This window comes from Gossypium raimondii, unplaced genomic scaffold (genome assembly GCF_025698545.1).
Source record: "Gossypium raimondii isolate GPD5lz unplaced genomic scaffold, ASM2569854v1 Contig00282, whole genome shotgun sequence".
Lineage (NCBI taxonomy): Eukaryota > Viridiplantae > Streptophyta > Magnoliopsida > Malvales > Malvaceae > Gossypium > Gossypium raimondii.
Window position 1 is genome coordinate 47676 of NW_026291382.1, and position 24853 is coordinate 72528.

The 24853-nt window shown below is 28.8% G+C and overlaps 2 long non-coding RNA genes across 3 annotated transcripts; both read right to left on the bottom strand.

The window, feature by feature from the left end:
* Nucleotides 1–3139: 3139 nt before the first annotated feature.
* Nucleotides 3140–6960, bottom strand: LOC128038430 (uncharacterized). Of its 2 annotated transcripts, none has more exons than XR_008193594.1 (3): nucleotides 6600–6960; nucleotides 4453–5066; nucleotides 3140–3536 (listed from the first exon to the last, which is right to left on the bottom strand). It is a non-coding gene; the product is annotated as an uncharacterized LOC128038430 (long non-coding RNA). The 2 variants fall into 2 exon arrangements; XR_008193595.1 differs by lacking the exon at nucleotides 6600–6960 and adding an exon at nucleotides 5680–5843.
* A 5836-nt stretch (nucleotides 6961–12796) lies between these two features.
* Nucleotides 12797–24651, bottom strand: LOC128038429 (uncharacterized). Its single transcript, XR_008193593.1, has 5 exons — nucleotides 24113–24651; nucleotides 23591–23805; nucleotides 22905–23285; nucleotides 15779–15909; nucleotides 12797–13177 (listed from the first exon to the last, which is right to left on the bottom strand). It is a non-coding gene; the product is annotated as an uncharacterized LOC128038429 (long non-coding RNA).
* Nucleotides 24652–24853: the final 202 nt, after the last annotated feature.

A 24853-nucleotide genomic window follows, 5' to 3' on the forward strand; every position in this document is an offset into this window, starting at 1 on the left:
GAGGAAGTTTCAAAGGATGGACACTCCTATTTTTAGTAAACTATCTCCCTTGCCTCACTTATAAATAAGAGCTCATTTCTCACTTTTTTAATCATCCTTCATCCCATCATCTCTCACTCATTCATCATTCTCTCAAATCTTTTAGTTATCTTTCCCCTTCATCATCCTTGCATAAGGATTTTAGCAATTAAGCCTCTTAAAGAACCCTTGGCCAACCACCTTGGAGAGCCATCAGCAAAGGAGCAAAGCAAAGAAGCGAAGGAGCCTCGTCAGTCAGAGTCTTGGGTGACAACCACTCTGAATTGGGTTTAATCTTTCTTTTCTTTAATTTAATATAAAAATTTTTGCTATGTGTTCTTTGTTCTTGTTTACAACAATGATAGCTTAATTTTATTTAAGCTAGGATGATTATTTGGATTAAATAATATTTATTTGATTCATGCTTATAATTTTTTTGCCTCAATCGATCTTGTTTTCAATTAAAATCAAGTTTGTATTTCGTTCATACGTGATTGAAATGAACCTAAATTAGCTAAGTGATCCTAACCAGACGACGGCTAATGGACGCATTAGATCCTAACCCGATTAAATTGTAGGTTGCATAACAACTCTAACCAAGCTCTGTTATCTACATAGTTTAGGTCACAAGTACATATTAGTAGCAGTAGACTATGTGTCTATGTGGGTTGAGGTAGAGGCTTATGCGACAAACGATGCTAAGGTTGTAATGACGTTTTTGCAGAAACATGTGTTCACAAGGTTTGGAACCCCAAGAGCCATCATCAGTGATGAAGGGTCGATTTTGTGAACAAGTGGTTGAAATGGTTATTAGATAAACATGGAGTGAAACACAAGGTCACTACAGCTTACCATCCGTAGATGAATGGGCAAGCTAAACTGGCAAACAAGAAGATCAAAGGCATACTTGAGAAGGTAGTTTGCTCGAACCGACGAGATTGGTCCAAAAGACTGGATGATGCTTTATGGGCTTATAGGACAGCATACAAGACACTTTTAAGGATTTCACCCTATAGTTTAGTCTTTGGGAAAGCCTGCCATCTACCCTTGGAGTTAGAACACAAAGCTTACTAGGCTCTCCAACGACTCAACTTGGATTTTAAAAGTGCCAAAGAGAAACGGATGCTTCAGATTAACAAGTTAGAAGAGTTCTGAATGTCTTTATACGAGAATGTCAAATTACTTAAGGAGAGACTCAAGAAATGGCATGACAAGCACATTTGAGTTCGAGAATTTGAAGCAAGTCAGCAAATCTTGTTATTCAATTCCATATTAAGGTTCTTTCCAGGTAAGTTAAAATCACGTTGGTTCGGTCTATTTATGATTCATTGAGTCTATCCATATAGAGTTGTTGAACTTCAAGGTAAGGGAGGTAATTTTTGAGTTAATGCTCAACGCTTGAAACATTACTGGGGAGATAAAATTGAACGGAATTAAATCTCGTTCATTTTATCAGATATTTAGGCTCGTAACTTTAAATTTAACCATTTTAACTTAAACCCATGATAACCGATTCTTCCCTAAGAGTAAATAATTCATACGAACTTACCTCGACAACTATAGTCGCAAAAGTAGAGTTGGAGACTAATCCAAAGCTTTTATTTTTCCCCGATTTAAGTCCAGTTGTTGCTTATTTTTATCTAAATAAATAATTTCATTCAATTAAGTACTTCAAATAACCTCAAGTATTCAATTCAATCTATAATTCATATTATCATGAAATTACAAAATTATCCTTCCTATTTTAACTTTTTCACAACTTAGTCCTTAAGCTCGTAACTTTAAATTTAACCATTTTAACTTAAACCCATGATAACCGATTCTTCTCTAAGAGTAAATAATTCATACAATCTTACCTCGATAACTATAGTCGCAAAAGTAGAGTTGGAGACTAATCCAAAGCTTTTATTTTTCCCCGATTTAAGCCCAGTTGTTGCTTATCTTGATCTAAATAAATAATTTCATTCAATTAAGTACTTCAAATAACCTCAAGTATTCAATTCAATCTATAATTCATATTATCATGAAATTACAAAATTATCCTTCCTATTTTAACTTTTCACAACTTAGTCCTTAAGCTCGTAACTTTAAATTTAACCATTTTAACTTAAACCCATGATAACCGATTCTTCCCTAAGAGTAAATAATTCATACGAACTTACCTCGATAACTATAGTCGCAAAAGTAGAGTTGGAGACTAATCCAAAGCTTTTATTTTTCCCCGATTTAAATCCAGTTGTTGCTTATCTTGATCTAAATAAATAATTTCATTCAATTAAGTACTTCAAATAACCTCAAGTATCCAATTCAATCTATAATTCATATTATCATGAAATTACAAAATTATCCTTTCTATTTTAACTTTTTCACAACTTAGTCCTTAAGCTCGTAACTTTAAATGTAACCATTTTAACTTAAACCCATGATAACCGATTCTTCCCTAAGAGTAAATAATTCATACGAACTTACCTCGATAACTATAGTCGCAAAAGTAGAGTTGGAGACTAATCCAAAGCTTTTATTTTTCCCCGATTTAAGTCCAGTTGTTGCTTATCTTGATCTAAATAAATAATTTCATTCAATTAAGTACATCAAATAACCTCAAGTATCCAATTCAATCTATAATTCATATTATCATGAAATTACAAAATTATCCTTCCTATTTTAACTTTTTCACAACTTAGTCCTTAAGCTCGTAACTTTAAATGTAACCATTTTAACTTAAACCCATGAGAACCGATTCTTCCCTAAGAGTAAATAATTCATACGAACTTATCTCGATAACTATAGTCGCAAAAGTAGAGTTGGAGACTAATCCAAAGCTTTTATTTTTCCCGATTTAAGTCCGGTTGTTGCTTATTTTGATCTAAATAAATAATTTCATTCAATTAAGTACTTCAAATAACCTCAAGTATCCAATTAATCTATAATTCATATTATCATGAAATTACAAAATTATCCTTCCTATTTTAACTTTTCACAACTTAGTCCTTGTGCTCGTAACTTTAAATGTAACCATTTTAACTTAAACCCATGATAACCGATTCTTCCCTAAGAGTAAATAATTCATACGAACTTACCTCGACAACTATAGTCATAAAGTTAGAGTTGGAGACTAATCCAAAGCTTTTATTTTTCCACGATTTAAGTCCAGTTGTTGCTTATTTTGATATAAATAAATAATTTCATTCAATTAAGTACTTCAAATAACCTCAAGTATTCAATTCAATCTATAATTCATATTATCATGAAATTACAAAATTATCCTTCCTATTTTAACTTTTTCACAACTTAGTCCTTAAGCTCGTAACTTTAAATTTAACCATTTTAACTTAAACCCATGATAACCGATTCTACCCTAAGAGTAAATAATTCATACGAACTTACCTCGATAACTATAGTCGCAAAAGTAGAGTTGGAGACTAATCCAAAGCTTTTATTTTTCCCCGATTTAAGTCCAGTTGTTGCTTATCTTGATCTAAATAAATAATTTCATTCAATTAAGTACTTCAAATAACCTCAAGTATCCAATTCAATCTATAATTCATATTATCATGAAATTACAAAATTATCCTTCCTATTTTAACTTTTTCACAACTTAGTCCTTAAGCTCGTAACTTTAAATCTAACCATTTTAACTTAAACCCATGATAACCGATTATTCCCTAAGAGTAAATAATTCATACGAACTTACCTCGACAACTATAGTCGCAAAAGTAGTGTTGGAGACTAATCCAAAGCTTTTATTTTTCCCGATTTAAGTCCGGTTGTTGCTTATTTTATCTAAATAAATAATTTCATTCAATTAAGTACTTCAAATAACCTCAAGTATTCAATTCAATCTATAATTCATATTATCATGAAATTACAAAATTATCCTTCCTATTTTAACTTTTCACAACTTAGTCCTTAAGCTCGTAACTTTAAATTTAACCATTTTAACTTAAACCCATGATAACCGATTCTTCTCTAAGAGTAAATAATTCATACGATCTTACCTCGATAACTATAGTCGCAAAAGTAGAGTTGGAGACTAATCCAAAGCTTTTATTTTTCCCCGATTTAAGCCCAGTTGTTGCTTATCTTGATCTAAATAAATAATTTCATTCAATTAAGTACTTCAAATAACCTCAAGTATTCAATTCAATCTATAATTCATATTATCATGAAATTACAAAATTATCCTTCCTATTTTAACTTTTCACAACTTAGTCCTAAAGCTCGTAACTTTAAATTTAACCATTTTAACTTAAACCCATGATAACCGATTCTTCCTAAGAGTAAATAATTCATACGAACTTACCTCGATAACTATAGTCGCAAAAGTAGAGTTGGAGACTAATCCAAAGCTTTTATTTTTCCCCGATTTAAATCCAGTTGTTGCTTATCTTGATCTAAATAAATAATTTCATTCAATTAAGTACTTCAAATAACCTCAAGTATCCAATTCAATCTATAATTCATATTATCATGAAATTACAAAATTATCCTTTCTATTTTAACTTTTTCACAACTTAGTCCTTAAGCTCGTAACTTTAAATGTAACCATTTTAACTTAAACCCATGATAACCGATTCTTCCCTAAGAGTAAATAATTCATACGAACTTACCTCGATAACTATAGTCGCAAAAGTAGAGTTGGAGACTAATCCAAAGCTTTTATTTTTCCCCGATTTAAGTCCAGTTGTTGCTTATCTTGATCTAAATAAATAATTTCATTCAATTAAGTACATCAAATAACCTCAAGTATCCAATTCAATCTATAATTCATATTATCATGAAATTACAAAATTATCCTTCCTATTTTAACTTTTTCACAACTTAGTCCTTAAGCTCGTAACTTTAAATGTAACCATTTTAACTTAAACCCATGAGAACCGATTCTTCCCTAAGAGTAAATAATTCATACGAACTTATCTCGATAACTATAGTCGCAAAAGTAGAGTTGGAGACTAATCCAAAGCTTTTATTTTTCCCCGATTTAAGTCCAGTTGTTGCTTATTTTGATCTAAATAAATAATTTCATTCAATTAAGTACTTCAAATAACCTCAAGTATCCAATTAATCTATAATTCATATTATCATGAAATTACAAAATTATCCTTCCTATTTTAACTTTTTCACAACTTAGTCCTTGTGCTCGTAACTTTAAATGTAACCATTTTAACTTAAACCCATGATAACCGATTCTTCCCTAAGAGTAAATAATTCATACGAACTTACCTCGACAACTATAGTCGCAAAGTTAGAGTTGGAGACTAATCCAAAGCTTTTATTTTTCCACGATTTAAGTCCAGTTGTTGCTTATTTTGATATAAATAAATAATTTCATTCAATTAAGTACTTCAAATAACCTCAAGTATTCAATTCAATCTATAATTCATATTATCATGAAATTACAAAATTATCCTTCCTATTTTAACTTTTTCACAACTTAGTCCTTAAGCTCGTAACTTTAAATTTAACCATTTTAACTTAAACCCATGATAACCGATTCTACCCTAAGAGTAAATAATTCATACGAACTTACCTCGATAACTATAGTCGCAAAAGTAGAGTTGGAGACTAATCCAAAGCTTTTATTTTTCCCCGATTTAAGTCCAGTTGTTGCTTATCTTGATCTAAATAAATAATTTCATTCAATTAAGTACTTCAAATAACCTCAAGTATCCAATTCAATCTATAATTCATATTATCATGAAATTACAAAATTATCCTTCCTATTTTAACTTTTTCACAACTTAGTCCTTAAGCTCGTAACTTTAAATCTAACCATTTTAACTTAAACCCATGATAACCGATTATTCCCTAAGAGTAAATAATTCATACGAACTTACCTCGACAACTATAGTCGCAAAAGTAGTGTTGGAGACTAATCCAAAGCTTTTATTTTTCCCCGATTTAAGTCCAGTTGTTGCTTATTTTTATCTAAATAAATAATTTCATTCAATTAAGTACTTCAAATAACCTCAAGTATTCAATTCAATCTATAATTCATATTATCATGAAATTACAAAATTATCCTTCCTATTTTAACTTTTTCACAACTTAGTCCTTAAGCTCGTAACTTTAAATTTAACCATTTTAACTTAAACCCATGATAACCGATTCTTCTCTAAGAGTAAATAATTCATACGATCTTACCTCGATAACTATAGTCGCAAAAGTAGAGTTGGAGACTAATCCAAAGCTTTTATTTTTCCCCGATTTAAGCCCAGTTGTTGCTTATCTTGATCTAAATAAATAATTTCATTCAATTAAGTACTTCAAATAACCTCAAGTATTCAATTCAATCTATAATTCATATTATCATGAAATTACAAAATTATCCTTCCTATTTTAACTTTTTCACAACTTAGTCCTTAAGCTCGTAACTTTAAATTTAACCATTTTAACTTAAACCCATGATAACCGATTCTTCCCTAAGAGTAAATAATTCATACGAACTTACCTCGATAACTATAGTCGCAAAAGTAGAGTTGGAGACTAATCCAAAGCTTTTTATTTTCCCGATTTAAATCCGGTTGTTGCTTATCTTGATCTAAATAAATAATTTCATTCAATTAAGTACTTCAAATAACCTCAAGTATCCAATTCAATCTATAATTCATATTATCATGAAATTACAAAATTATCCTTTCTATTTTAACTTTTTCACAACTTAGTCCTTAAGCTCGTAACTTTAAATGTAACCATTTTAACTTAAACCCATGATAACCGATTCTTCCCTAAGAGTAAATAATTCATACGAACTTACCTCGATAACTATAGTCGCAAAAGTAGAGTTGGAGACTAATCCAAAGCTTTTATTTTTCCCCGATTTAAGTCCAGTTGTTGCTTATCTTGATCTAAATAAATAATTTCATTCAATTAAGTACATCAAATAACCTCAAGTATCCAATTCAATCTATAATTCATATTATCATGAAATTACAAAATTATCCTTCCTATTTTAACTTTTCACAACTTAGTCCTTAAGCTCGTAACTTTAAATGTAACCATTTTAACTTAAACCCATGAGAACCGATTCTTCCCTAAGAGTAAATAATTCATACGAACTTATCTCGATAACTATAATCGCAAAAGTAGAGTTGGAGACTAATCCAAAGCTTTTATTTTCCCCGATTTAAGTCCGATTGTTGCTTATTTTGATCTAAATAAATAATTTCATTCGATTAAGTACTTCAAATAACCTCAAGTATCCAATTAATCTATAATTCATATTATCATGATTTTAAAAATTATCCTTCCTATTTTAACTTTTCACAACTTAGTCCTTGTGCTCGTAACTTTAAATGTAACCATTTTAACTTAAACCCATGATAACCGATTCTTCCTAAGAGTAAATAATTCATACGAACTTACCTCGACAACTATAGTCGCAAAAGTAGAGTTGGAGACTAATCCAAAGCTTTTATTTTTCCCCGATTTAAGTCCAGTTGTTGCTTATTTTGATCTAAATAAATAATTTCATTCAATTAAGTACTTCAAATAACCTCAAGTATTCAATTCAATCTATAATTCATATTATCATGAAATTACAAAATTATCCTTCCTATTTTAACTTTTTCACAACTTAGTCCTTAAGCTCGTAACTTTAAATTTAACCATTTTAACTTAAACCCATGATAACCGATTCTTCTCTAAGAGTAAATAATTCATACGAACTTACCTCGATAACTATAGTCGCAAAAGTAGAGTTGGAGACTAATCCAAAGCTTTTATTTTTCCCCGATTTAAGTCCAGTTGTTGCTTATCTTGATCTAAATAAATAATTTCATTCAACTAAGTACTTCAAATAACCTCAAGTATTCAATTCAATCTATAATTCATATTATCATGAAATTACAAAATTATCCTTCCTATTTTAACTTTTTCACAACTTAGTCCTTAAGCTCGTAACTTTAAATTTAACCATTTTAACTTAAACCCATGATAACCGATTCTACCCTAAGAGTAAATAATTCATACGAACTTACCTCGACAACTATAGTCGCAAAAGTAGTGTTGGAGACTAATCCAAAGCTTTTATTTTTCCCGATTTAAGTCCGGTTGTTGCTTATTTTATCTAAATAAATAATTTCATTCAATTAAGTATTTCAAATAACCTCAAGTATTCAATTCAATCTATAATTCATATTATCATGAAATTACAAAATTATCCTTCCTATTTTAACTTTTCACAACTTAGTCCTTAAGCTCGTAACTTTAAATTTAACCATTTTAACTTAAACCCATGATAACCGATTCTACCCTAAGAGTAAATAATTCATACGAACTTACCTCGATAACTATAAGTCGCAAAAGTAGAGTTGGAGACTAATCCAAAGCTTTTATTTTTCCCGATTTAAGTCCGGTTGTTGCTTATCTTGATCTAAATAAATAATTTCATTCAATTAAGTACTTCAAATAACCTCAAGTATCCAATTCAATCTATAATTCATATTATCATGAAATTACAAAATTATCCTTCCTATTTTAACTTTTCACAACTTAGTCCTTAAGCTCGTAACTTTAAATCTAACCATTTTAACTTAAACCCATGATAACCGATTCTACCCTAAGAGTAAATAATTCATACGAACTTACCTCGATAACTATAGTCGCAAAAGTAGAGTTGGAGACTAATCCAAAGCTTTTATTTTTCCCCGATTTAAGCCCAGTTGTTGCTTATCTTGATCTAAATAAATAATTTCATTCAATTAAGTACTTCAAATAACCTCAACTATTCAATTCAATCTATAATTCATATTATCATGAAATTACAAAATTATCCTTCCTATTTTAACTTTTCACAACTTAGTCCTTAAGCTCGTAACTTTAAATTTAACCATTTTAACTTAAACACATGATAACCGATTCTTCCTAAGAGTAAATAATTCATACGAACTTACCTCGATAACTATAGTCGCAAAAGTAGAGTTGGAGACTAATCCAAAGCTTTTATTTTTCCCGATTTAAATCCGGTTGTTGCTTATCTTGATCTAAATAAATAATTTCATTCAATTAAGTACTTCAAATAACCTCAAGTATTCAATTCAATCTATAATTCATATTATCATGAAATTACAAAATTATCCTTCCTATTTTAACTTTTTCACAACTTAGTCCTTAAGCTCGTAACTTTAAATGTAACCATTTTAACTTAAACCCATGATAACCGATTCTTCCCTAAGAGTAAATAATTCATACGAACTTACCTCGATAACTATAGTCGCAAAAGTAGAGTTGGAGACTAATGCAAAGCTTTTAATTTTCCCCGATTTAAGTCCAGTTGTTGCTTATTTTGATCTAAATAAATAATTTCATTCAATTAAGTACATCAAATAACCTCAAGTATCCAATTCAATCTATAATTCATATTATCATGAAATTACAAAATTATCCTTCCTATTTTAACTTTTTCACAACTTAGTCCTTAAGCTCGTAACTTTAAATGTAACCATTTTAACTTAAACCCATGAGAACCGATTCTTCCCTAAGAGTAAATAATTCATACGAACTTATCTCGATAACTATAGTCGCAAAAGTAGAGTTGGAGACTAATCCAAAGCTTTTATTTTTCCCGATTTAAGTCCGATTGTTGCTTATTTTGATCTAAATAAATAATTTCATTCAATTAAGTACTTCAAATAACCTCAAGTATCCAATTAATCTATAATTCATATTATCATGATTTTAAAAATTATCCTTCCTATTTTAACTTTTTCACAACTTAGTCCTTGTGCTCGTAACTTTAAATGTAACCATTTTAACTTAAACCCATGATAACCGATTCTTCCCTAAGAGTAAATAATTCATACGAACATACCTCGACAACTATAGTCGCAAAATTAGAGTTGGAGACTAATCCAAAGCTTTTATTTTTCCACGATTTAAGTCCAGTTCTTGCTTATTTTGATATAAATAAATAATTTCATTCAATTAAGTACTTCAAATAACCTCAAGTATTCAATTCAATCTATAATTCATATTATCATGAAATTACAAAATTATCCTTCCTATTTTAACTTTTCACAACTTAGTCCTTAAGCTCGTAACTTTAAATTTAACCATTTTAACTTAAACCCATGATAACCGATTCTTCCTAAGAGTAAATAATTCATACGAACTTACCTCGATAACTATAATTCGTAAAAGTAGAGTTGGAGACTAATCCAAAGCTTTTATTTTTCCCGATTTAAGTCCGGTTGTTGCTTATCTTGATCTAAATAAATAATTTCATTCAACTAAGTACTTCAAATAACCTCAAGTATTCAATTCAATCTATAATTCATATTATCATGAAATTACAAAATTATCCTTCCTATTTTAACTTTTTCACAACTTAGTCCTTAAGCTCGTAACTTTAAATTTAACCATTTTAACTTAAACCCATGATAACCGATTCTACCCTAAGAGTAAATAATTCATACGAACTTACCTCGACAACTATAGTCGCAAAAGTAGTGTTGGAGACTAATCCAAAGCTTTTATTTTTCCCCGATTTAAGTCCAGTTGTTGCTTATTTTTATCTAAATAAATAATTTCATTCAATTAAGTACTTCAAATAACCTCAAGTATTCAATTCAATCTATAATTCATATTATCATGAAATTACAAAATTATCCTTCCTATTTTAACTTTTTCACAACTTAGTCCTTAAGCTCGTAACTTTAAATTTAACCATTTTAACTTAAACCCATGATAACCGATTCTACCCTAAGAGTAAATAATTCATACGAACTTACCTCGATAACTATAGTCGCAAAAGTAGAGTTGGAGACTAATCCAAAGCTTTTATTTTCCCGATTTAAGTCCAGGTTGTTGCTTATCTTGATCTAAATAAATAATTTCATTCAATTAAGTACTTCAAATAACCTCAAGTATCCAATTCAATCTATAATTCATATTATCATGAAATTACAAAATTATCCTTCCTATTTTAACTTTTCACAACTTAGTCCTTAAGCTCGTAACTTTAAATCTAACCATTTTAACTTAAACCCATGATAACCGATTCTTCTCTAAGAGTAAATAATTCATACGAACTTACCTCGATAACTATAGTCGCAAAAGTAGCGTTGGAGACTAATCCAAAGCTTTTATTTTTCCCGATTTAAGCCTAGTTGTTGCTTATCTTGATCTAAATAAATAATTTCATTCAATTAAGTACTTCAAATAACCTCAAGTATTCAATTCAATCTATAATTCATATTATCTTGAAATTACAAAATTATCCTTCCTATTTTAACTTTTTCACAACTTAGTCCTTAAGCTCGTAACTTTAAATTTAACCATTTTAACTTAAACCCATGATAACCGATTCTTCCCTAAGAGTAAATAATTCATACGAACTTACCTCGATAACTATAGTCGCAAAAGTAGAGTTGGAGACTAATCCAAAGCTTTTATTTTTCCCCGATTTAAGTCCAGTTGTTGCTTATCTTGATCTAAATAAATAATTTCATTCAACTAAGTCCTTCAAATAACCTCAAGTATTCAATTCAATCTATAATTCATATTATCATGAAATTACAAAATTATCCTTCCTATTTTAACTTTTTCACAACTTAGTCCTTAAGCTCGTAACTTTAAATTTAACCATTTTAACTTAAACCCATGATAACCGATTCTTCCCTAAGAGTAAATAATTCATACGAACTTACCTCGATAACTATAGTCGCAAAAGTAGAGTTGGAGACTAATCCAAAGCTTTTATTTTCCCGATTTAAATCCGGTTGTTGCTTATCTTGATCTAAATAAATAATTTCATTCAATTAAGTACTTCAAATAACCTCAAGTATTTAATTCAATCTATAATTCATATTATCATGAAATTACAAAATTATCCTTCCTATTTTAACTTTTCACAACTTAGTCCTTAAGCTCGTAACTTTAAATGTTGATTTTAACTTAAACCCATGATAACCGATTCTTCCCTAAGAGTAAATAATTCACACGAACTTACCTCGATAACTATAGTCGCAAAAGTAGAGTTGGAGACTAATCCAAAGCTTTTATTTTTCCCCGATTTAAGTCCAGTTGTTGCTTATCTTGATCTAAATAAATAATTTCATTCAATTAAGTACATCAAATAACCTCAAGTATCCAATTCAATCTATAATTCATATTATCATGAAATTACAAAATTATCCTTCCTATTTTAACTTTTTCACAACTTAGTCCTTAAGCTCGTAACTTTAAATGTAACCATTTTAACTTAAACCCATGAGAACCGATTCTTCCCTAAGAGTAAATAATTCATACGAACTTATCTCGATAACTATAGTCGCAAAAGTAGAGTTGGAGACTAATCCAAAGCTTTTATTTTTCCCCGATTTAAGTCCAGTTGTTGCTTATTTTGATCTAAATAAATAATTTCATTCAATTAAGTACTTCAAATAACCTCAAGTATCCAATTAATCTATAATTCATATTATCATGATTTTAAAAAATTATCCTTCCTATTTTAACTTTTTCACAACTTAGTCCTTGTGCTCGTAACTTTAAATGTAACCATTTTAACTTAAACCCATGATAACCGATTCTTCCCTAAGAGTAAATAATTCATACGAACTTACCTCGACAACTATAGTCGCAAAATTAGAGTTGGAGACTAATCCAAAGCTTTTATTTTTCCACGATTTAAGTCCAGTTGTTGCTTATTTTGATATAAATAAATAATTTCATCAATTAACTACTTCAAATAACCTCAAGTATTCAATTCAATCTATAATTCATATTATCATGAAATTACAAAATTATCCTTTCCATTTTAACTTTTTCACAACTTAGTCCTTAAGCTCGTAACTTTAAATGTAACCATTTTAACTTAAACCCATGATAACCGATTCTTCCCTAAGAGTAAATAATTCATACGAACTTACCTCGATAACTATAGTCGCAAAAGTAGAGTTGGAGACTAATCCAAAGCTTTTATTTTTCCCCGATTTAAGTCCAGTTGTTGCTTATCTTGATCTAAATAAATAATTTCATTCAATTAAGTACTTCAAATAACCTCAAGTATCCAATTCAATCTATATTTACAAAATTATCCTTTCTATTTTAACTTTTTCACAACTTAGTCCTTAAGCTCGTAACTTTAAATGTAACCATTTTAACTTAAACCCATGATAACCGATTCTTCCCTAAGAGTAAATAATTCATACGAACTTACCTCGATAACTATAAGTACGCAAAAGTAGAGTTGGAGACTAATCCAAAGCTTTTATTTTTCCCCGATTTAAATCCAGTTGTTGCTTATCTTGATCTAAATAAATAATTTCATTCAATTAAGTACTTCAAATAACCTCAAGTATTCAATTCAATCTATAATTCATATTATCATGAAATTACAAAATTATCCTTCCTATTTTAACTTTTCACAACTTAGTCCTTAAGCTCGTAACTTTAAATGTAACCATTTTAACTTAAACCCATGAGACTAATCCAAAACCGATTCTTCCCTAAGAGTAAATAATTCATATTATCATGAACTTATCTCGATAACTATAAGATTCTTCCTAAGAGTAAATAATTCATAAAAGTAGAGATGGAGACTAATCCAAAGCTTTTATTTTTCCCAATTTAAGTCCGTTGTTGCTTATTTTGATCTAAATAAATAATTTCATTCAATTAAGTACTTCAAATAACCTCAAGTATCCAATTCAATCTATAATTCATATTATCATGAAATTACAAAATTATCCTTCCTATTTTAACTTTTCACAACTTAGTCCTTAAGCTCGTAACTTTAAATGTAACCATTTTAACTTAAACCCATGATAACCGATTCTTCCTAAGAGTAAATAATTCATACGAACTTTACAACTCATAAAATTAGAGTTGGAGACTAATCCAAACTATCCACGATTTAAGTCCGGTTGTTGCTTATTTTGATATAAATAAATAATTTCATTCAAAAGTCAAGAGTTAGTCCTTAAGAGACTAATCCAAAGCTCTTTATTCATACGAACTTACCTCCAAAAGTAGAGTTGGAGATTTAAGATTTAAGCCAGGTTGTTGCTTATCTTGATCTAAATAAATAATTTCATTCAATTAAGTACTTCAAATAACCTCAAGTATTCAATTCAATCTATAATTCATATTATCATGAAATTACAAAATTATCCTTCCTATTTTAACTTTTCACAACTTAGTCCTTAAGCTCGTAACTTTAAATTTAACCATTTTAACTTAAACCCATGATAACCGATTCTTCCCTAAGAGTAAATAATTCATCTGAACTTACCTCGATAACTATAGTCGCAAAAGTAGAGTTGGAGACTAATCCAAAGCTTTTATTTTTCCCGATTTAAATCCAGGTTGTTGCTTATCTTGATCTAAATAAATAATTTCATTCAATTAAGTACTTCAAATAACCTCAAGTATCCAATTCAATCTATAATTCATATTATCATGAAATTACAAAATTATCCTTTCTATTTTAACTTTTCACAACTTAGTCCTTAAGCTCGTAACTTTAAATGTAACCATTTTAACTTAAACCCATGATAACCGATTCTTCCCTAAGAGTAAATAATTCATACGAACTTACCTCGATAACTATAATCATAAAAGTAGAGTTGGAGACTAATCCAAAGCTTTTATTTTCCCGATTTAAGTCCGGTTGTTGCTTATCTTGATCTAAATAAATAATTTCATTCAATTAAGTACATCAAATAACCTCAAGTATCCAATTCAATCTATAATTCATATTATCATGAAATTACAAAATTATCCTTCCTATTTTAACTTTTTCACAACTTAGTCCTTAAGCTCGTAACTTTAAATGTAACCATTTTAACTTAAACCCATGAGAACCGATTCTTCTCTAAGAGTAAATAATTCATACGAACTTACCTAAACAACTATAGTCGCAAAATTAAGTGGAGACTAATCCAAAGCTTTTATTTTTCCCCGATTTAAGTCCAGTTGTTGCTTATCTTGATCTAAATAAATAATTTCATTCAATTAAGTACATCAAATAACCTCAAGTATCCAATTCAATCTATAATTCATATTATCATGAAATTACAAAATTATCCTTCCTATTTTAACTTTTTCACAACTTAGTCCTTAAGCTCGTAACTTTAAATTTAACCATTTTAACTTAAACCCATGATAACCGATTCTTCTCTAAGAGTAAATAATTCATACGAACTTACCTCGATAACTATAGTCGCAAAAGTAGAGTTGGAGACTAATCCAAAGCTTTTATTTTTCCCCGATTTAAGTCCAGTTGTTGCTTATCTTGATCTAAATAAATAATTTCATTCAAGTAAGTACTTCAAATAACCTCAAGTATTCAATTCAATCTATAATTCATATTATCATGAAATTACAAAATTATCCTTCCTATTTTAACTTTTTCACAACTTAGTCCTTAAGCTCGTAACTTTAAATTTAACCATTTTAACTTAAACCCATGATAACCGATTCTACCCTAAGAGTAAATAATTCATACGAACTGACCTCGACAACTATAGTCGCAAAAGTAGAGTTGGAGACTAATCCAAAGCTTTTATTTTTCCCGATTTAAGTCCGATTGTTGCTTATTTTATCTAAATAAATAATATCATTCAATTAAGTACTTCAAATAACCTCAAGTATTCAATTCAATCTATAATTCATATTATCATGAAATTACAAAATTATCCTTCCTATTTTAACTTTTCACAACTTAGTCCTTAAGCTCGTAACTTTAAATTTAACCATTTTAACTTAAACCCATGATAACCGATTCTACCCTAAGAGTAAATAATTCATACGAACTTACCTCGATAACTATAGTCGCAAAAGTAGAGTTGGAGACTAATCCAAAGCTTTTATTTTTCCCCGATTTAAGTCCAGTTGTTGCTTATCTTGATCTAAATAAATAATTTCATTCAATTAAGTACTTCAAATAACCTCAAGTATCCAATTCAATCTATAATTCATATTATCATGAAATTACAAAATTATCCTTCCTATTTTAACTTTTTCACAACTTAGTCCTTAAGCTCGTAACTTTAAATCTAACCATTTTAACTTAAACCCATGATAACCGATTCTACCCTAAGAGTAAATAATTCATACGAACTTACCTCGATAACTATAGTCGCAAAAGTAGAGTTGGAGACTAATCCAAAGCTTTTATTTTTCCCCGATTTAAGCCCAGTTGTTGCTTATCTTGATCTAAATAAATAATTTCATTCAATTAAGTACTTCAAATAACCTCAACTATTCAATTCAATCTATAATTCATATTATCATGAAATTACAAAATTATCCTTCCTATTTTAACTTTTTCACAACTTAGTCCTTAAGCTCGTAACTTTAAATTTAACCATTTTAACTTAAACCCATGATAACCGATTCTTCCCTAAGAGTAAATAATTCATACGAACTTACCTCGATAACTATAGTCGCAAAAGTAGAGTTGGAGACTAATCCAAAGCTTTTTATTTTCCCGATTTAAGTCCGTTGTTGCTTATCTTGATCTAAATAAATAATTTCATTCAACTAAGTACTTCAAATAACCTCAAGTATTCAATTCAATCTATAATTCATATTATCATGAAATTACAAAATTATCCTTCCTATTTTAACTTTTCACAACTTAGTCCTTAAGCTCGTAACTTTAAATTTAACCATTTTAACTTAAACCCATGATAACCGATTCTTCCCTAAGAGTAAATAATTCATACGAGCTTACCTCGATAACTATAGTCATAAAAGTAGAGTTGGAGACTAATCCAAAGCTTTTATTTTTCCCCGATTTAAATCCAGTTGTTGCTTATCTTGATCTAAATAAATAATTTCATTCAATTAAGTACTTCAAATAACCTCAAGTATTTAATTCAATCTATAATTCATATTATCATGAAATTACAAAATTATCCTTCCTATTTTAACTTTTTCACAACTTAGTCCTTAAGCTCGTAACTTTAAATGTAACGATTTTAACTTAAACCCATGATAACCGATTCTTCCCTAAGAGTAAATAATTCACACGAACTTACCTCGATAACTATAGTCGCAAAAGTAGAGTTGGAGACTAATCCAAAGCTTTTATTTTTCCCCGATTTAAGTCCAGTTGTTGCTTATCTTGATCTAAATAAATAATTTCATTCAATTAAGTACATCAAATAACCTCAACTATCCAATTCAATCTATAATTCATATTATCATGAAATTACAAAATTATCCTTCCTATTTTAACTTTTTCACAACTTAGTCCTTAAGCTCGTAACTTTAAATGTAACCATTTTAACTTAAACCCATGAGAACCGATTCTTCCCTAAGAGTAAATAATTCATACGAACTTATCTCGATAACTATAGTCGCAAAAGTAGAGTTGGAGACTAATCCAAAGCTTTTATTTTCCCGATTTAAGTCCGGTTGTTGCTTATTTTGATCTAAATAAATAATTTCATTCAATTAAGTACTTCAAATAACCTCAAGTATCCAATTAATCTATAATTCATATTATCATGATTTTAAAAATTATCCTTCCTATTTTAACTTTTCACAACTTAGTCCTTGTGCTCGTAACTTTAAATGTAACCATTTTAACTTAAACCCATGATAACCGATTCTTCCCTAAGAGTAAATAATTCATACGAACTTACCTCGACAACTATAGTACAAAATTAGAGTTGGAGACTAATCCAAAGCTTTTATTTTTCCACGATTTAAGTCCGGTTGTTGCTTATTTTGATATAAATAAATAATTTCATCAATTAACTACTTCAAATAACCTCAAGTATTCAATTCAATCTATAATTCATATTATCATGAAATTACAAAATTATCCTTTCCATTTTAACTTTTCACAACTTAGTCCTTAAGCTCGTAACTTTAAATGTAACCATTTTAACTTAAACCCATGATAACCGATTCTTCCTAAGGTAAATAATTCATACGAACTTACCTCGATAACTATAGTGCATAAAAGTAGAGTTGGAGACTAATCCAAAGCTTTTATTTTTCCCCGATTTAAGTCCAGTTGTTGCTTATCTTGATCTAAATAAATAATTTCATTCAATTAAGTACTTCAAATAACCTCAAGTATCCAATTCAATCTATATTTACAAAATTATCCTTTCTATTTTAACTTTTTCACAACTTAGTCCTTAAGCTCGTAACTTTAAATGTAACCATTTTAACTTAAACCCATGATAACCGATTCTTCCCTAAGAGTAAATAATTCATACGAACTTACCTCGATAACTATAGTCGCAAAAGTAGAGTTGGAGACTAATCCAAAGCTTTTATTTTTCCCCGATTTAAATCCAGTTGTTGCTTATCTTGATCTAAATAAATAATTTCATTCAATTAAGTACTTCAAATAACCTCAAGTATTCAATTCAATCTATAATTCATATTATCATGAAATTACAAAATTATCCTTCCTATTTTAACTTTTCACAACTTAGTCCTTAAGCTCGTAACTTTAAATGTAACCATTTTAACTTAAACCCATGAGAACCGATTCTTCCCTAAGAGTAAATAATTCATACGAACTTATCTCGATAACTATAGTGCAAAAGTAGAGATGGAGACTAATCCAAAGCTTTTATTTTCCCCAATTTAAGTCCGATTGTTGCTTATTTTGATCTAAATAAATAATTTCATTCAATTAAGTACTTCAAATAACCTCAAGTATCCAATTAATCTATAATTCATATTATCATGAAATTACAAAATTATCCTTCCTATTTTAACTTTTCACAACTTAGTCCTGTGCTCGTAACTTTAAATGTAACCATTTTAACTTAAACCCATGATAACCGATTCTTCCCTAAGAGTAAATAATTCATACGAACTTACCTCGACAACTATAGTCGCAAAATTAGAGTTGGAGACTAATCCAAAGCTTTTATTTTTCCCGATTTAAGTCCGATTGTTGCTTATTTTGATATAAATAAATAATTTCATTCAATTAAGTACTTCAAATAACCTCAAGTATTCAATTCAATCTATAATTCATATTATCATGAAATTACAAAATTATCCTTCCTATTTTAACTTTTCACAACTTAGTCCTTAAGCTCGTAACTTTAAATTTAACCATTTTAACTTAAACCCATGATAACCGATTCTTCTCTAAGAGTAAATAATTCATACGAACTTACCTCGATAACTATAGTACTTAAAAGTAGAGTTGGAGACTAATCCAAAGCTTTTATATTTCCCGATTTAAGCCCGGTTGTTGCTTATCTTGATCTAAATAAATAATTTCATTCAATTAAGTACTTCAAATAACCTCAAGTATTCAATTCAATCTATAATTCATATTATCATGAAATTACAAAATTATCCTTCCTATTTTAACTTTTCACAACTTAGTCCTTAAGCTCGTAACTTTAAATTTAACCATTTTAACTTAAACCCATGATAACCGATTCTTCCCTAAGAGTAAATAATTCATACGAACTTACCTCGATAACTATAATGCAAAAGTAGAGTTGGAGACTAATCCAAAGCTTTTATTTTTCCCGATTTAAATCCGGTTGTTGCTTATCTTGATCTAAATAAATAATTTCATTCAATTAAGTACTTCAAATAACCTCAAGTATTCAATTCAATCTATAATTCATATTATCATGAAATTACAAAATTATCCTTCCTATTTTAACTTTTCACAACTTAGTGCTTAAGCTCGTAACTTTAAATGTAACGATTTTAACTTAAACCCATGATAACCGATTCTTCCTAAGAACTTACCTCGATAACTATAGTTCGAAAAGTAGAGTTGGAGACTAATCCAAAGCTTTTATTTTCCCCGATTTAAGTCCATTGCTTATCTTGATCTAAATAAATAATTTCATTCAATTAAGTACTTCAAATAACCTCAAGTATTCAATTCAATCTATAATTCATATTATCATGAAATTACAAAATTATCCTTCCTATTTTAACTTTTTCACAACTTAGTAAACCCATGATAACCGATTCTACCCTAAGAGTAAATAATTCATGAACGAACTTACCTCGATAACTATAGTATCCAATTCAATCTATAATTCATAAAAGTAATTAGTTGGAGACTAATCCAAAGCTTTTATTTTTAACCCGATTTAAGTCCTAAGAGTTAATTTGCTTATCTTGATCTAAATAAATAATTTCATTCAATTAAGTACTTATTTTGATCTAAATAAATAACCTCAAGTATTCAATTCAATCTATAATTCATATTATCATGAAATTACAAAATTATCCTTCCTATTTTAACATTTTCACAACTTAGTCCTTAAGCTCGTAACTTTAAATGTAACCATTTTAACTTAAACCCATGATAACCGATTCTTCCCTAAGAGTAAATAATTCATACGAACTTACCTCGATAACTATAGTCCCAAAAGTAGAGTTGGAGACTAATCCAAAGCTTTTATTTTTCCCCGATTTAAGTCCAGTTGTTGCTTATTTTGATCTAAATAAATAATTTCATTCAATTAAGTACTTCAAATAACCTCAAGTATCCAATTCAATCTATAATTCATATTATCATGAAATTACAAAATTATCCTTCCTATTTTAACTTTTTCACAACTTAGTCCTTAAGCTCGTAACTTTAAATTTAACCATTTTAACTTAAACCCATGATAACCGACTCTTCCTAAGAGTAAATAATTCATACGAACTTACCTCGATAACTATAGTCGCAAAAGTTGAGTTGGAGACTAATCCAAAGCTTTTATTTTTCCCGATTTAAGTCCAAGTTGTTGCTTATCTTGATCTAAATAAATAATTTCATTCAATTAAGTACTTCAAATAACCTCAAGTATTCAATTCAATCTATAATTCATATTATCATGAAATTACAAAATTATCCTTCCTATTTTAACTTTTCACAACTTAGTCCTTAAGCTCGTAACTTTAAATTTAACCATTTTAACTTAAACCCATGATAACCGATTCTTCTCTAAGAGTAAATAATTCATACGAACTTACCTCGATAACTATAGTCCCAAAAGTAGAGTTGGAGACTAATCCAAAGCTTTTATTTTTCCCCGATTTAAGTCCAGTTGTTGCTTATCTTGATCTAAATAAATAATTTCATTCAATTAAGTACTTCAAATAACCTCAAGTATTCAATTCAATCTATAATTCATATTATCATGAAATTACAAAATTATCCTTCCTATTTTAACTTTTTCACAACTTAGTCCTTAAGCTCGTAACTTTAAATTTAACCATTTTAACTTAAACCCATGATAACCGATTCTTCCCTAAGAGTAAATAATTCATACGAACTTACCTCGATAACTATAGTCGCAAAAGTAGAGTTGGAGACTAATCCAAAGCTTTTATTTTTCCCCGATTTAAATCCAGTTGTTGCTTATCTTGATCTAAATAAATAATTTCATTCAATTAAGTACTTCAAATAACCTCAAGTATTCAATTCAATCTATAATTCATATTATCATGAAATTACAAAATTATCCTTCCTATTTTAACTTTTTCACAACTTAGTCCTTAAGCTCGTAACTTTAAATGTAACCATTTTAACTTAAACCCATGATAACCGATTCTTCCCTAAGAGTAAATAATTCATACGAACTTACCTCGATAACTATAGTCGTAAAAGTAGAGTTGGAGACTAATCCAAAGCTTTTATTTTTCCCCGATTTAAGTCCAGTTGTTGCTTATCTTGATCTAAATAAATAATTTCATTCAATTAAGTACTTCAAATAACCTCAAGTATTCAATTCAATCTATAATTCATATTATCATGAAATTACAAAATTATCCTTCCTATTTTAACTTTTTCACAACTTAGTCCTTAAGCTCGTAACTTTAAATTTAACCATTTTAACTTAAACCCATGATAACCGATTCTTCCCTAAGAGTAAATAATTCATACGAACTTACCTCGATAACTATAGTCGCAAAAGTAGAGTTGGAGACTAATCCAAAGCTTTTATTTTTCCCCGATTTAAGTCCGCTTGTTGCTTATCTTGATCTAAATAAATAATTTCATTCAATTAAGTACTTCAAATAACCTCAAGTATCCAATTCAATCTATAATTCATATTATCATGAAATTACAAAATTATCCTTCCTATTTTAACTTTTCACAACTTAGTCCTTAAGCTCGTAACTTTAAATGTAACCATTTTAACTTAAACCCATGATAACCGATTCTTCCCTAAGAGTAAATAATTCATACGAACTTACCTCGATAACTATAGTCGCAAAAGTAGAGTTGGAGACTAATCCAAAGCTTTTATTTTCCCGATTTAAGTCCGGTTGTTGCTTATCTTGATCTAAATAAATAATTTCATTCAATTAAGTACTTCAAATAACCTCAAGTATCCAATTCAATCTATAATTCATATTATCATGAAATTACAAAATTATCCTTCCTATTTTAACTTTTCACAACTTAGTCCTTAAGCTCGTAACTTTAAATGTAACCATTTTAACTTAAACCCATGATAACCGATTCTTCCCTAAGAGTAAATAATTCATACGAACTTACCTCGATAACTATAGTCGCAAAAGTAGAGTTGGAGACTAATCCAAAGCTTTTATTTTTCCCGATTTAAGTCCGGTTGTTGCTTATGTTGATCTAAATAAATAATTTCATTCAATTAAGTACTTCAAATAACCTCAAGTATCCAATTCAATCTATAATTCATATTATCATGAAATTACAAAATTATCCTTCCTATTTTAACTTTTCACAACTTAGTCCTTATGCTCGTAACTTTAAATGTAACCATTTTAACTTAAACCCATGATAACCGATTCTTCCCTAAGAGTAAATAATTCATCTGAACTTATCTCGATAACTATAGTCGCAAAAGTAGAGTTGGAGACTAATCCAAAGCTTTTATTTTTCCCCGATTTAAGTCCAGTTGTTGCTTATTTTGATCTAAATAAATAATTTCATTCAATTAAGTACTTCAAATAACCTCAAGTATCCAATTAATCTATAATTCATATTATCATGAAATTACAAAATTATCCTTCCTATTTTAACTTTTTCACAACTTAGTCCTTATGCTCGTAACTTTAAATGTAACCATTTTAACTTAAACCCATGATAACCGATTCTTCCCTAAGAGTAAATAATTCATACGAACTTACCTCGATAACTATAGTCGCAAAAGTAGAGTTGGAGACTAATCCAAAGCTTTTATTTTTCCCCGATTTAAGTCCAGTTGTTGCTTATCTTGATCTAAATAAATAATTTCATTCAATTAAGTACTTCAAATAACCTCAAGTATCCAATTCAATCTATATTTACAAAATTATCCTTTCTATTTTAACTTTTTCACAACTTAGTCCTTAAGCTCGTAACTTTAAATGTAACCATTTTAACTTAAACCCATGATAACCGATTCTTCCCTAAGAGTAAATAATTCATACGAACTTACCTCGATAACTATAGTGCAAAAGTAGAGTTGGAGACTAATCCAAAGCTTTTATTTTTCCGGATTTAAATCCGCTTGTTGCTTATCTTGATCTAAATAAATAATTTCATTCAATTAAGTACTTCAAATAACCTCAAGTATTCAATTCAATCTATAATTCATATTATCATGAAATTACAAAATTATCCTTCCTATTTTAACTTTTTCACAACTTAGTCCTTAACCTCGTAACTTTAAATGTAACCATTTTAACTTAAACCCATGATAACCGATTCTTCCCTAAGAGTAAATAATTCATACGAACTTACCTCGATAACTATAGTCGCAAAAGTAGAGTTGGAGACTAATCCAAAGCTTTTATTTTTCCCCGATTTAAGTCCAGTTGTTGCTTATCTTGATCTAAATAAATAATTTCATTCAATTAAGTACTTCAAATAACCTCAAGTATTCATTTCAATCTATAATTCATATTATCATGAAATTACAAAATTATCCTTCCTATTTTAACTTTTTCACAACTTAGTCCTTAAGCTCGTAACTTTAAATTTAACCATTTTAACTTAAACCCATGATAACCGATTCTTCCCTAAGAGTAAATAATTCATACGAACTTACCTCGATAACTATAGTCGCAAAAGTAGAGTTGGAGACTAATCCAAAGCTTTTATTTTTCCCCGATTTAAGTCCAGTTGTTGCTTATCTTAATCTAAATAAATAATTTCATTCAATTAAGTACTTCAAATAACCTCAAGTATCCAATTCAATCTATAATTCATATTATCATGAAATTACAAAATTATCCTTTCTATTTTAACTTTTTCACAACTTAGTCCTTAAGCTCGTAACTTTAAATGTAACCATTTTAACTTAAACCCATGATAACCGATTCTTCCCTAAGAGTAAATAATTCATACGAACTTACCTCGATAACTATAGTCGCAAAAGTAGAGTTGGAGACTAATCCAAAGCTTTTATTTTTCCCCGATTTAAATCCAGTTGTTGCTTATCTTGATCTAAATAAATAATTTCATTCAATTAAGTACTTCAAATAACCTCAAGTATCCAATTCAATCTATAATTCATATTATCATGAAATTACAAAATTATCCTTCCTATTTTAACTTTTTCACAACTTAGTCCTTAAGCTCGTAACTTTAAATGTAACCATTTTAACTTAAACCCATGAGAACCGATTCTTCCCTAAGAGTAAATAATTCATACGAACTTATCTCGATAACTATAGTCGCAAAAGTAGAGTTGGGGACTAATCCAAAGCTTTTATTTTTCCCCGATTTAAGTCCAGTTGTTGCTTATTTTGATCTAAATAAATAATTTCATTCAATTAAGTACTTCAAATAACCTCAAGTACCCAATTAATCTATAATTCATATTATCATGAAATTACAAAATTATCCTTCCTATTTTAACTTTTTCACAACTTAGTCCTTATGCTCGTAACTTTAAATGTAACCATTTTAACTTAAACC